This window comes from Lynx canadensis, chromosome E2 (genome assembly GCF_007474595.2).
Source record: "Lynx canadensis isolate LIC74 chromosome E2, mLynCan4.pri.v2, whole genome shotgun sequence".
Taxonomy (NCBI): domain Eukaryota; kingdom Metazoa; phylum Chordata; class Mammalia; order Carnivora; family Felidae; genus Lynx; species Lynx canadensis.
In genome coordinates, this window is record NC_044317.1 from 44,166,978 (window position 1) to 44,180,261 (window position 13,284).

General features: G+C 46.8%; 1 long non-coding RNA gene across 3 annotated transcripts; it reads left to right on the top strand.

The window, feature by feature from the left end:
* Nucleotides 1-5,420: 5,420 nt before the first annotated feature.
* LOC118517777 lies at nucleotides 5,421-11,442 on the top strand. Of its 3 annotated transcripts, none has more exons than XR_004908361.1 (3): nucleotides 5,421-5,752; nucleotides 7,471-7,646; nucleotides 10,880-11,442. It is a non-coding gene; the product is annotated as an uncharacterized LOC118517777 (long non-coding RNA). The 3 variants fall into 3 exon arrangements; XR_004908362.1 differs by having other exon boundaries at nucleotides 7,471-7,532; XR_004908360.1 differs by lacking the exon at nucleotides 10,880-11,442 and having other exon boundaries at nucleotides 7,471-7,757.
* Nucleotides 11,443-13,284: the final 1,842 nt, after the last annotated feature.

Here is a 13,284-nt window from a genome sequence, read left to right on the forward strand (position 1 = left end):
CCCAGAGCTGCCAGATGGGAGGAGCTTCAGTCCCAGGGTGACTCAGGGGCAGAGACCCCCTACTGATTGCATTTACACTATGGTGTGAAGGAAAGACAGATTGTATTAAGCCACTGAAATTTGGGCTTCTTTGGTTAACAAGAGCTTGTGGGGTGCCTGGGTGGCTCAGTCAGTTAAGCGTCTGACTTCAGCTCAGGTCATGATCTCCCTGTCCAACCTGAGTTCAGGCCCCTCATCGGGCTCTGTGCTGACAGCTCAGAGCCTGGAGCCTGTTTCAGATTCCGTGACTCCCTCTCTCTCTGCCTCTCCCCCACTCACATTCTGTCTCTCTGTCTCTGAAAAATGAATAAACCTTAAAAAATTTTTTTTAAAATAAACTTAAAAAAAATTTTTTTTTAAAGCTAGTAATTTGCCTTACCTAATATGTTCCATGAAGCAAAGATTCTGGAAGACTGCAAAAAATGGCTCCAATTTTTCAACCCTCTCTGTCTCCCTGCCTTTCACCATCTGACTTCAAGGCAATTCCCATCAAAGGGTGGAGTCTATTTCCCTGCCCTTGAACCTGAGTAGGTGTTGGGAACTGATGTGGTCAACAGAATGAAGAGCAAGGAATAGCAGGACAGTTGCCAGCGATAGCCAACTGATTCAGGCTGCCTGACCAAATAAATCCGGCGGGGTGGGGGGGGGGGTGGAAATGCCTAGGAGGTCCCCCACCCCTTCCCCATACAGTTATCATGGACTTCAGCATGCTGATAAAAATTCCAACAAAGCAGCTCATCTAACTTTATTCAAGCCAGCGTTTCCCACGTTTCCTTTCGCAAGGAATCCCTTTACCTTCAAATGACATCCCATGGGTCTTTGTCAAATGTTAGTGGGACACGGTATTATTTCCAATTTGTTTTTGGTTTTGGTCTGTTTTTTCTGTTATTATTAGAAAATGGTGCCATGAAAATCTCTTTAGTGAAATCTTTTCCCACTTGCTGGATTCTTTCAGAGGCTAAATTCCTAGATGTATAAATGGTGAATTAACAGATACACACATTTTTAGGCTTTGAACTCAGGCTATCCAATCCTTCTCCAGAAGGGTCATTCCCATTCCCATCCCAGCCATGGTGAATGAAATCTCACATTTACCTGAACTCTCCTCAGCTATAGGGAACCACATTTCAAACATCTTTGCTGATTTGACAGGCAAAGGGATGTGTTTCAGTATTTCAAGTGGCAATTATTTGAACATTACTTTTTTTCTATTTGTATTTCTTCTGTGAATTGTCTTTTCCTCTTATTTGCCCATCTTTTGGGTATTGGATTTTCTTTTTTTTTTTTTTTTTTTTTTTTTTAAATTTTTTTTTTTTTTCAACGTTTATTTATTTTTGGGACAGAGAGAGACAGAGCATGAACGGGGGAGGGGCAGAGAGAGAGGGAGACACAGAATGGGAAACAGGCTCCAGGCTCTGAGCCGTCAGCCCAGAGCCTGACGCGGGGCTCGAACTCACGGACCGCGAGATCGTGACCTGGCTGAAGTCGGACGCTTAACCGACTGCGCCACCCAGGCGCCCCAGGGTATTGGATTTTCATGTTAATTCCACATTGACATATTAATATCTTCATTACAATATGTTAACCATTTGTCAGTTTTGCCTGTCACGAGTATTTTTCTCCAGTATTTGCATAACCTCAATTTTAGTCATGCCCTTTTTGGACACATGGAATATTCAATTCTTTAAACAGTCAAATCCATCAGTCTTTTCCTTGGTGATTTGTTCTCCCGTTTTGAAGTTCAGGTAGTCTTTTCCAACCCAGAGGTTATTAAATATTTATTTCATCTTCAAGACTTTTATTGTGTAACTTTCTTCCCATATTTTACTCTAGTCCGTCTGGAATTTATTTTTATTTGTCATGTAAGATGAGGCTCCAAATTGATATCTTCCCCCAAATGGCTGGACTATAAATCCAATTGGTATGACATTATAGTTCTGTTCTACAATACATTCTTGCTTTCTTTATTCTGTCTTTGGCCAGCCATTCCAGTAAGATACCCAGCATGACTGCTAGTTCATGGAAATCACATTTTGAGTTAGGTGAAGTCCGTGATTTTGTCTGCTTTATCACTCATGTATCTACAGGACCTAGAACAGAACCTGGTACACGGCAGTTGAGTATCTCAGTGAATGTCTGGTGAAAGAATAAATGAGGGAATGAATGAATGAATGAATGAAAGAATGAGGGGATGAATGAATGCATACAATATGCCAGCCTTAATCTGGGCAGTGAGTTTATTTATGTTGGGAATAACATCCTGCCCCTTTACTCCATAAGGCCCACAGAAAATAGGAAATAGTTCACTCAGCCTATATCAGGTAGCTATTGCTGCATGACAGATTCCCAAAACTAGTGGCTTAAACAGCAACTATGTTATTATTTGCTCACTGTCCTGTGTTTTAAGAATTTGAATTGGACCCAACAGAGAAGGTTTGTCTCTGCTCTACATGATGTCAGCTGAGGCTACAGCATCCAAGAAGGCTTCTTTATTCATATTTCTGGTGTTTCAAGAAAAGCTCAAACGGCCGAGGGACAGCTAGAACAGAGGTCACAGATTCGGGGCTATCAATTCTCGCTATCTGGCTTCCTCAGTTCTCCATGTGGCTTTTCCACGTAATCATTCTGTGTGGCCTTTCCATGTGGCCTCCCCGACAGGGAGCTCAGCGTTCCTGAGTACACGAAAGCAAAAGCTGCCAAGCTTAAGTCTGAGGCCAGAACTGGCAGAGGGTGACTTCTGTTACATTCTGTTGGTTAAAACAAGTCACATGTCCAAGGCAGAGGCAAGGGACAGGACTGCGGGAGAGCGTGAGCAGTGAGGTATAGTTCTTTGGGAATCTCAGTATAACTGACTTCCACAATCCATTAAATGGCTCCTTACTGACCTTTCGCAAGGGTCAGGCAAGAAACAGATGCAATGGTGGGCCCCACAGACGCACTCTCCTAAAATGCAGTGAATGTATGGGCCCAGGCCGTTACTGGGCCCTGAGGCAGGTGCCTCTCCCAACCTGAGACAGTACATGCTCAGGAAGGCTCCCAGGGAAGGCTTCCAATAAAGGTAACTACACACCTGTGTCTTAAGAGTAGAACACAGTCAGTGGAAGAGCATGTACAAAGGCACATAGGTAAGAAACCACTTGTGGGAATGCAAGCTGGTACAGCCACTCTGGAAAACAGTATGGAGGTTCCTCAAAAAACTAAAAATAGAACTACCCTACGGCCCAGCAATTGCACTACTAGGTATGTATCCAGGGATACAGGTGCGCTGTTTCAAAGGGACACGTGCACCCCCATGTTTATGGCAGCACTGTCGGCAATAGCCAAAGTATGGAAAGAGCCCAAATGTCCATCGATGGATGAATGGATAAAGAAGATGTGGTCTATATATACAATGGAGTATTACTCGGCAATCAAAAAGAAGGAAATCTTGCCATTTGCAACTACGCGGATGGAACTGGAGGGTATTGTGCTAAGCAAAATTAGTCAGAGAAAGACAAAAATCATACGACTTCACTCCTATGAGGACTTTAAGAGACAAAACAGAGGAACATAAGGGAAGGGAAACAAAAATAATATAAAAACAGGGAGGGGGACAAAACAGAAGAGACTCGTAAATATGGAGAACAAACTGAGGGTTGCTGTGGGGTTGTGGGAGGGGGGATGGACTAAATGGGTAAGGGGCACTAAGGAATCTACTCCTGAAATCATTGTTGCACTATATGCTAACTAATTTGGATGTCAATTTTAAAAAATAAAAAATAAAACAAGTTAAAAAAAAAAACTACTTGGTGACTACTTCAACCAATAGACAGCAGGAGAAGTGATGCTGTGTGACTTCAGAAGCTGAGTCAGAAAATGCTAAGCAGTTTCTTTCTGGATCTTTTGCAACACATGCTCTGGGAGAAGCCAGCCACCATGTAAGATTGCCATGCTGGAGTGGCCATGTGTATTTGCTCTGGTCAGCAGTCCACTGACCTCTCATCTGACGGTCAGCAACATTGCCAGCTATGTGAGTGAGCCACCTGGGACACCAGGCCCGTCGCGTTTTCAAATGACTCCAGCCCACTTAACATCTGAGTTCAACCATACGATGGACACCAAGTAAGAACAGCCCCACTGAGCCCTTCTGGAATAACTGATCCATAAAGTCAGAGGGAAAAGAAAATGGTTGACTTAAGCTGCTTAGTTTTCGGATAACGTGTTATGCAGCAAAAGATAACTGAAACACTGGGGTCGCAAATTCTACCCTAACCCTAGTCCTACAGCAGCAAGACCTATAATGTGACTCAGTGAGGTGGGGACACCACGGCATGGTGGGGACCCTGGTTTGTCCGGGACCCCGTGCTGTCCTGCTCTAGGCTGTATTTGCCCCCAGACCTATTCCTCATCCTCCCCTTTCTGCCTGCATCCCAGGCCAGTTTCCAGCCTCTCCCTTTATCTGGATTCACCTGGGGTTCCGCCAACAGGAAGCAGTGGCAGGAGCCCAGCGAGTGGGAGCAGCAGGCCAAGGCAATTCTTCCCTCTCCCTGTGGTTGTGCCTCCCCACAGCTCCAGCCAGCTAGACAATCCTTCTGGGTCTCCAGCTTCTATGAGGTGACTTTGTCTCTGGGTCTGATGATGGTAACTCCTTCCTTTGTTCCTCCAGCCTGGAGTGACAGTGGCTTCCCACTGCTGCTAATTTCTGATTGCTTCACTGGCTCCTACTTGGCCCCTTAGCTCCTCCATCTGGTGCATAACCACCTCCATGTGTTTCTTTTCTAATATCTGTATCTCCATCAGCTAAACCTTCATAGGTTTAGCAGCTCCAGCCTACTGTGCCCAAGGAGAAAAATGGCCTCCAGGGGTGCCTAGGTAGCTTAGTCAGTTAAGTGTCCAACTCTTGACCTCAGCTCAGGTCATGATCTCACAGTTCATGAGATCGAGGCCCACATCAGGCTCTGTGCTGAGAGCACAGAGCCTACTCGGGATTCTCTCTCTCCCTCTCCCTCTGCTCCCCTCAAAATAAATAAATAAAATATATAAATAAACATAAAAAAATAAAAGTGGGCTCCAAGTTGTCAGATATCCCAACACGGCAGAAGGCAGAAATCAGGAGTGTCATCAGGGTGTTCCTATTTTTCAAACACTGTGGTCGCCAATGGTCCTCTGACTTCAGAGTAGGTAGAAGCCACAAGAGAGACTGAGGAGGAGCACTTCCTAGGTCAGTGAACAGACCTATCTTGAGCACCTACTATGTGCAGGTAGGAGCTGGGGACAAAGTGGTAAGCAAGAGAGGTGAATCCCTGCCCTTGTATGCTTACGACATTTAGTAGAGGAGACAAACAAATGAAGAAGAGGAAGAACAATGTGTGTAACATGCCACGCAGAAGGAGAGGTGGGTGATATGTGAATGTGGGCGTCGGGGAGTCAGGCTTCAGTTGGAGTGACACAAGGACAGCATTGAGATGGGGCATCTGAACTGAGAGACCTGAAGGACAAGAGAGCTAGACCTACACTACAAAGATCTGGGAGAACTCTATTCCCAGAAGAGGGGATGGCCATCACAAAGGCCCCGAGCCAGGAAAGAGCTGGGAGTGTGTGAGAACAGCGAGAAGAGATGGCTGGGGCCGAAAGAGTCAAAGGGAAGTTGGAGGACAATGTGAGGTTGAGGAGGCTGCAGAGGTCACGTGACGGAGGGCTGCAGCAGCCACAGGAAGGAGCTCGGGAGTTTACTGTAAGTGCAATGAGAAGCCATTGGAAGGTTTTACGCAGAGAAGTAATACGATCTGATTTATGTTTTTGAAAGACACCCCTTGCCCCTCCCCTCAAGCTGTGGTAAGAGGACTACAAGTAGGACACAAGATTAGAGGCGGGTTTGTTAGCAGTTGTGGTGGTCCATTTGGTGCCGAATGGGGCTCAGACCAGGGTGTTAACAGTGGAGGGGTGAGAAGTGGGTGGGTTTGGGAGAGTACTGCATCACAGAAAGCAGAAGGGGAGTTTTCAGACGGGATTGGTCTGAAGGACTTGTTAAAATGCAGACAGCTGGGTCCTATATCCCCAGGGATTCCAGTTCAGCGGGTCTGGGCAGCAGAGAATTTGCAATTGTAACAAGTTATCATGCGCTGTTGCTGCTGCTACTGACCCAAAGATCACATTTTGAAAATCACTAGGTCGAAAACAATGCTAATAGAAATATAATGTAATATGTTTCTAATAGATTTATTTCTAAATATATTTCTAATAGAAATATAATGTATATAATAACATGTGTTATTTAAAAATCTCTAGTAGCCACATTTCAAAAGAAAAGAAAAGTGAAAGTATTTTGACAAAATATTTCAATCATATATTTTATTATTAATATATCCCAAATACTATAGTTTCTTTTTTTTTTTTAATTTTTTTTTCAACGTTTATTTATTTATTTATTTTTTGGGACAGAGAGAGACAGAGCATGAACGGGGGAGGGGCAGAGAGAGAGGGAGACACAGAATCGGAAACAGGCTCCAGGCTCCGAGCCATCAGCCCAGAGCCTGACGCGGGGCTCGAACTCACGGACCGCGAGATCGTGACCTGGCTGAAGTCGGAAGCTTAACCGACTGCGCCACCCAGGCGCCCCCCAAATACTATAGTTTCAATACATTATCAATGTCTTTAAAATTCTCAAGACATTTTACATTCTTTTTCTTTTTTCTTTCTTTCTTTCTTCCTTTTTTTTTTTTTTTTTTTTTTTTTTTTTTGTAAATCTTTGAAATCCCAGTATGTATTTTATACTTAGAGCACATCTCAATTAGGACTAGCTAGCCCACTGTGTGGCTAGTGCCTACTAATACTGGCCAGGACAGGATAGGCCCATCATGGCAGGATCATTGAGTTAAGGATAGAGAAGTGACTCTTGAGTTTGGCAATAGGGAAGAGCTTTAGCAACACAAAACTATTGGGGTTTTGTGTGTGTGTGAAACAGAGGGAAAGAGATGAAGGGGAGAGCGTGTAGACACTTCCCTCTTAAAGTTTGGCTGTGTTTTTATAATGGATGAGTCAGGCTGACAACTCTCAAACCCAACATTGGATATTAATATCACAAGCAAAGAAACATCCAGACATTATTATGTGCCTCCTGATCGAAGAACTCAACATCACCCATGAAGCCTACTTACCCCCAAATTAAACCTGAATCTGGGGGTGCCTGGGTGACTCAGTCGGTTTAGCAACCAACTTCGGCTCAGGTCATGATCTCACAGTTCATGAGTCCAAGCCCTGCTTTGGGCTCTGTGCTTACAGCTCAGAGCCTGGAGTCTGCTTTGAATTCTGTGTCTCCCTCTCTCTCTCCCCTTCCCCTGATTATGCTCTGTCTCTCTCTCTCTCTCTCAAAAACAAATAAACATTTTTTAAAAATCAAAAAACAAAACACAAAACACCTGAATCTGACGCAGCCTCTACATCTGTTTGCAGGACATACAGGAGACAGAAGAACATAACGAAGGACACCAAGTGCAACCAGCCAAATCAGACAGGTACCTTTGTGAGAGGTACCAACAAAATGCAATGCATAGATCCTGTTTGGATTCTGATCTGAACCAGTCAACAGTTAAGACATTTATAAGACAATCAGGGAAATCTGGAGACAGGTTGGATACTGAATAAAATTCAGAAATTATTTGTTTTTAGGTGTGATAAAGGTGTTATTTTTTTGAAAGAACCTTGTGTTTTAGAGATACATATAAAAGTATTTGTGGATGGGGGCGCCTGGGTGGCGCAGTCGGTTAAGCGTCCGACTTCAGCCAGGTCACGATCTCGCGGTCCGTGAGTTCGAGCCCCGCGTCAGGCTCCGGGCTGATGGCTCGGAGCCTGGAGCCTGTTTCCGATTCTGTGTCTCCCTCTCACTCTGCCCCTCCCCCGTTCATGCTCTGTCTCTCTCTGTCCCAAAAATAAATAAACATTGAAAAAAAAATTAAAAAAAAAAAAGTATTTGTGGATGAAATATGCCATCCGGGATTTGCTTTACACTAATTCTGCAGGGAGGGAGGCAGAAAAAATAAAATAGGATTGGCCATACGTTGATACTTGTTGAAGAAAGGTGCTGGGTACCTGGAGGGTCATTACCCCATTCTTCCCGTGTGCACGGTTGAACATTACCATAATAGGGTGGGGTTTTTGTTGTTTATTTTGTTTGTTTTTTAAAGGAGGGAGAGGGGGTAACTGTGAAGGAAAAGAGAGAAAAGAAGGGGAAGGGATTGTTTTCTTTGAAGACTGAAGCGCCACGAACAGTCTCGAGAGCCGGCAAGGGTTAGTGGAGATTCAGGAGAGCCGCAGGCGGCTGAGCTGGCTCCAGCGCATACACAGCGGCGGGGGTCTGGTCTCGCAGTTCCCTGAGTAAGGGATTGCGCAGCACCCCACGCCCCCACGCCGTTGCTTTAAAGCGGCGGCGACTCCCGGGACTGAACAGCTGCTGCCCCTACCCACCCGCTAAGGTCCATCTGGCTAGACCAACCGCCCGCGCCGGCGCAGCATTTCCTCCACGGGGCGCGGGCCTCCGTTCCGCCACCCCACAATTCCCCGCGCCGCTCCGGAGGCGCGCTCTCGGTGGGGGTGAGGTCTCGGCCCCCAGATTTGAGCAAGGTGAGGCAGAGGGTGTCGCGTGGCCTTCTGGGAAGTGCAGTTTACTTCCCAGGCTGGAAGCACAGCTTAAACCACCCACGAGACTACGTGCCCCACAATGCGCCGCGCGCGCAGTGGCTGAGCGGTGTGTTGCTGCCCCCAAGTGGCGACTGAGGGGTTGTGTCCCGACCTGGGAATAGTGCTGAGAGGAGCAGCAGCGGGGACGGGACTTGGGGACTCGGGGTTGCCCTGGGAACCTCTGGGAAGCCCATCCAGATGGTGAGGCTTCCAGACATGGGCCAAGGAAGAGTGGTGGTGGTGAAGAAGTTGGAGGTAGGGGCCACTATGAAGATTAAATGAAATCAGGACAGTAACTGTTGGCTCTATATTATCGTTATCATTATTACAGCTAGTACTTATAGAGTAAACACATCTGTGCCAGGCACTGCTCCCAGCTTCTTACATGGATTATCTTATTTAATCCTCCCAACAGCCATATGAGGTGCTATCAGCCAGCCCGCCTCTTGAAGGAATGAATGAAGAATGAAGTTGAGGCCCAAAGAAGGGAATAATTTGCCCATAGTCAATTCAACTGGTCTGTAACAGACCTGGGATTTGAACTTAGACTGTCAGGCTTCAGAGTCAGTACTTCTCTTCCTCAAGACTGCAACACCCTCTGATCGTTCAGTTAAATTATCCCAAGATACTAATTAGCACATGAATCAACTAAAAATGGCTATTAGCATGTGGATCTTTTTGAGTTGGTAATTGTTGGTTGGTGTTCCTGCCCAAGTTTGTGATTTAGCCCTGCTCCAGGACAGAGTTTACAGTCAGCATAGATTTACAGTTTGCACATGAATCAGCACAGGTTTGTGTTCACAGAGATCGGATTTCTGATTAGCACTTGAATCAACAGTGGTTTGTGTTAGGAGCTGGAATCATTAGGTTAATGATTAGCACACAGATCTGCACAGATAATAGATAGATCACACAGATAATACAGGGATTATGTTCAAACCTATGTACCCCCTTCTGGTCCAGGTGACTTCGTCCTCAAATGTTGCCCTCATCCCTTCACTGAACCTCCACTCCCAACCCCACCATCACACACAGGCAGGCAGACCTGGTGATTTCTTTGTCCCTTCCCTCTCCCCAATCTTGTTCATAATGGAATATCACAGCGACAAACACAGGTCCAGAAACTACCTGTTCTCTTTCTGCCTTATGAGGAGACAAAATTCCAAAGCCTGGACTGTGCCTGATTCACAGGTGTGTTCCCAGCACTGGGCCTGGCACATAGTGAGGGCTCAATAAATGCTTGGGGGGAAAAGAGTGTTGGATACTCACTATCATCTTTCGGCACTGACCTAGAGATTTATCAAATCAAGCCAGATTCGGGGCGCCTGGGTGGCGCAGTCGGTTAAGCGTCCGACTTCAGCCAGGTCACGATCTCGCGGTCCGTGAGTTCGAGCCCCGCGTCAGGCTCTGGGCTGACGGCTCGGAGCCTGGAGCCTGTTTCCGATTCTGTGTCTCCCTCTCTCTCTGCCCCTCCCCCGTTCATGCTCTGTCTCTCTCTGTCCCAAAAATAAAATAAACGTTGAAAAAAAAAAAAAATCAAGCCAGATTCACTTTGCCCTCAAAGGAGTCAAATCTGTGATCACCCACCCCAAAGGCCGGGACCAGGGTAGGTGGGTGGGTGGTCAGCGTGGGGCTGAGACATCTCCCTGGAGCAGGATTCGCTGTAGTGAATGGAAGGAGATCCCACAGCCTCTTCCTGCTGCTTCCCCCTGAGGTTGTGGATCTGGTGGTGGTTGATGTTGGGTCCATTGTCATCCATACACTCTGCATAACTACGATGGCAGGAAGCTGCCCAGCCTGGGGATATGTTCTCAGCCCTCCTTGCATCTGGGGTGGCTATGTGATTAGTTCTCTCCGATAAAATACGGGCAGAAGGGAGGTTTATAGAGGGTCACTTCTGGGCCAAGCTTTTTAAAAAAATTTTTTTTTCAACGTTTATTTATTTTTGGGACAGAGAGAGACACCGGGGGAGGGGCAGAGAGAGAGGGAGACACAGAATCGGAAACCGGCTCCAGGCTCCGAGCCATCAGCCCAGAGCCTGACGCGGGGCTCGAACTCACGGACCGCGAGATCGCGACCTGGCTGAAGTCGGACGCTTAACCGACTGTGCCACCCAGGCGCCCCTGGGCCAAGCTTTTTAAGAAGCTGGTGAAACTTCTTTACCCTCTCTCCTCCCATTTGCCAGGTGGAAGCAGATAATTTGGAGCCCCAGGAAATGATGGAGGCACAAGATTAACCAGTCTGCTGTGTGAGTCACCAGATGGAGGACAGATGCCAACCAAGCAGGACACCTGTGGCAAGAAATCAACTATTGTATGAAGTCACTGAAATCAAGGGAGTTCTTTGTTACAGTTGCTGACATTACACTTACTGATACTCCGACCCTTCCTCTCTGGGCCCCTGATATCAATAAACCTTGAGCACCCCCTGTCATTCTGTGAAATGAAACTCTAATTGTGGTGTTCCGGCTTTCACATAGCGTTTTCATACAGTGGCCCACTGGCTATATGTTTACTAATTAAAACTCATCGGTATATTCCACTCCATTCTCTGCCCAAATGTAAACTTGTCCCCCTGTTCTTATGGAAGTCTTCTTCCACGTTGACAGGTGGAAGTCATTAAAGCAGACCCTGAGCCTCACGTTAGGTCTTCCACCATAGCTAAGCAGAACCTCATACACAGGATCTTGTGGTTGCCCTGTAGAAGTCAGTGCTTGCCTGGAACCCATCAGTCTGATTTACGGTGGTGGTTAGTGTATATGTTCGGGAGGGTGGGGAGTATGCGCTCGTCTTCTTGCCCCTCTCTTTTGACCCATCCGTATGGAAATGCACCTTCCGACCTAATCTTTATTTTTTTTTTAATTTTTTTTTTAATTTTTTTTTCAACGTTTATGTATTTTTGGGACAGAGAGAGACAGAGCATGAACGGGGGAGGGGCAGAGAGAGAGGGAGACACAGAATCGGAAGCAGGCTCCAGGCTCTGAGCCATCAGCCCAGAGCCCGATGCGGGGCTCGAACTCACGGACCGCGAGATCGTGACCTGGCTGAAGTCGGACGCTTAACCGACTGCGCCACCCAGGAGCCCCCCGACCTAATCTTTAAAGCCAGTTCCTAGTCTGGGGCATCTGGGTGGCTCAGTCTGTTAAGCATCTGACTCTTGATTTCAGCTCAGGTCATGATCTTGTAGTTTGTGGGTTCAAGCCCCACATCAGGCTCTGTGCTGATGGTGCAGAGCCTGTCTGGGATCCTCTCTCCCTCTCTCTCTGCCCTGCGCTCATGCTCTCTCTCCTTCCTCTCAAAATAAATAAATAAACTTTAAAAAAAATGAAATGAATTCCCGGTCCTCAGTATCAATTCATGTGCTAATTACAAAGCTGAGCTAATTCCAATGAACCCCACTGGCTAGGCTTGGGTTGGCAGGGACTAGTTGAGGATAAGGGGACACCACCTCCATCCATGATTGCTCAAACAACCCCCAACTTGAAGAGGGCTTAAGTTTATTTGTAAAGTGATTTTTTAACAGACTTCATTGATTTGAATACCTTATAGGTATTTGATACGACTTTCTGAATGTTTCTTGTGTATATATGTGGGAATGTGGCTCACACATGCATGCAAGAGAGAATCTGTGCAGAATGTGTTTTTACACATATGATCTCTCACATGTCTGAGTGTGAGTCTGTGCATGTGTGTGTCCCCTATATTTGAACAGGAAGCCAGGTGTATATGTGTTCCATGCGCCTGCTGTATCTGTGTTCTCGTGAGCCTCTGAGTATGTGATGTGCATGTGTGAATATGGATGTGTCCCCCGTGTGTATTTGTGTATATTCAGGCAGATTCTGTGCATGCGTATGAGCACTCCTCTTCCCCCAAGGCCCCCTCAGCTCTCAGGCAGTTTAACCTCATTCTTCCTGCTGTGGCTGTTTCCGCTGCTTTTGTCCCCTTCTCCAGATGTTGTAATTAAGTAAATGCGGCAATTAAGTGGAACCCCCCAAAACACCATCCCATCAGGATACCCTTGCAGGAGCTAATGAGGGGTTACAGCACATGCAGACACATGCACGGTACTACTCGGGCATTGCAGGGACCCCCAGACTGCACATGCTATAGAATGAGGGCACACAAGCAATATAGAGGTCCCTTTGCCCACCTACTCTGTTCATACTCATCCTTCAGGTCTCAGCATAAAGGTCCCCTCTCCAGGAAGCCTCCCTGACTGGGGCCCAGGGGGTGGGGGCGCCTAAAGGGTTGGATTCTGCCTCTGGGGCCCCACACGCTTCTGCTTCCCCCGTCAGGAGCCCTGACCACTCTGGCCTGTGCTTTGCCATCAAAGTATTACTTTGCCCTGTGCTTCCCCTGTCACACCCTGGCCACTGTGGCCTGGGCCTCTGACATGACAGTCCCAATCTGTCTAGCCCAAGCTTCTCCTAGCGCAGCCCTGACCACGCTGGGCTGTCTGGAGATGTGTCTTTTTCCTTGTGAAATTTGAGCTCAATGAAAGCAAGACCTGACACTGCCTTGGTCACACTTCTGCTGCCGTGTCATTTAGCACACAACCATGCCCAGAAATCTACAGTAAATGTTGAACCGG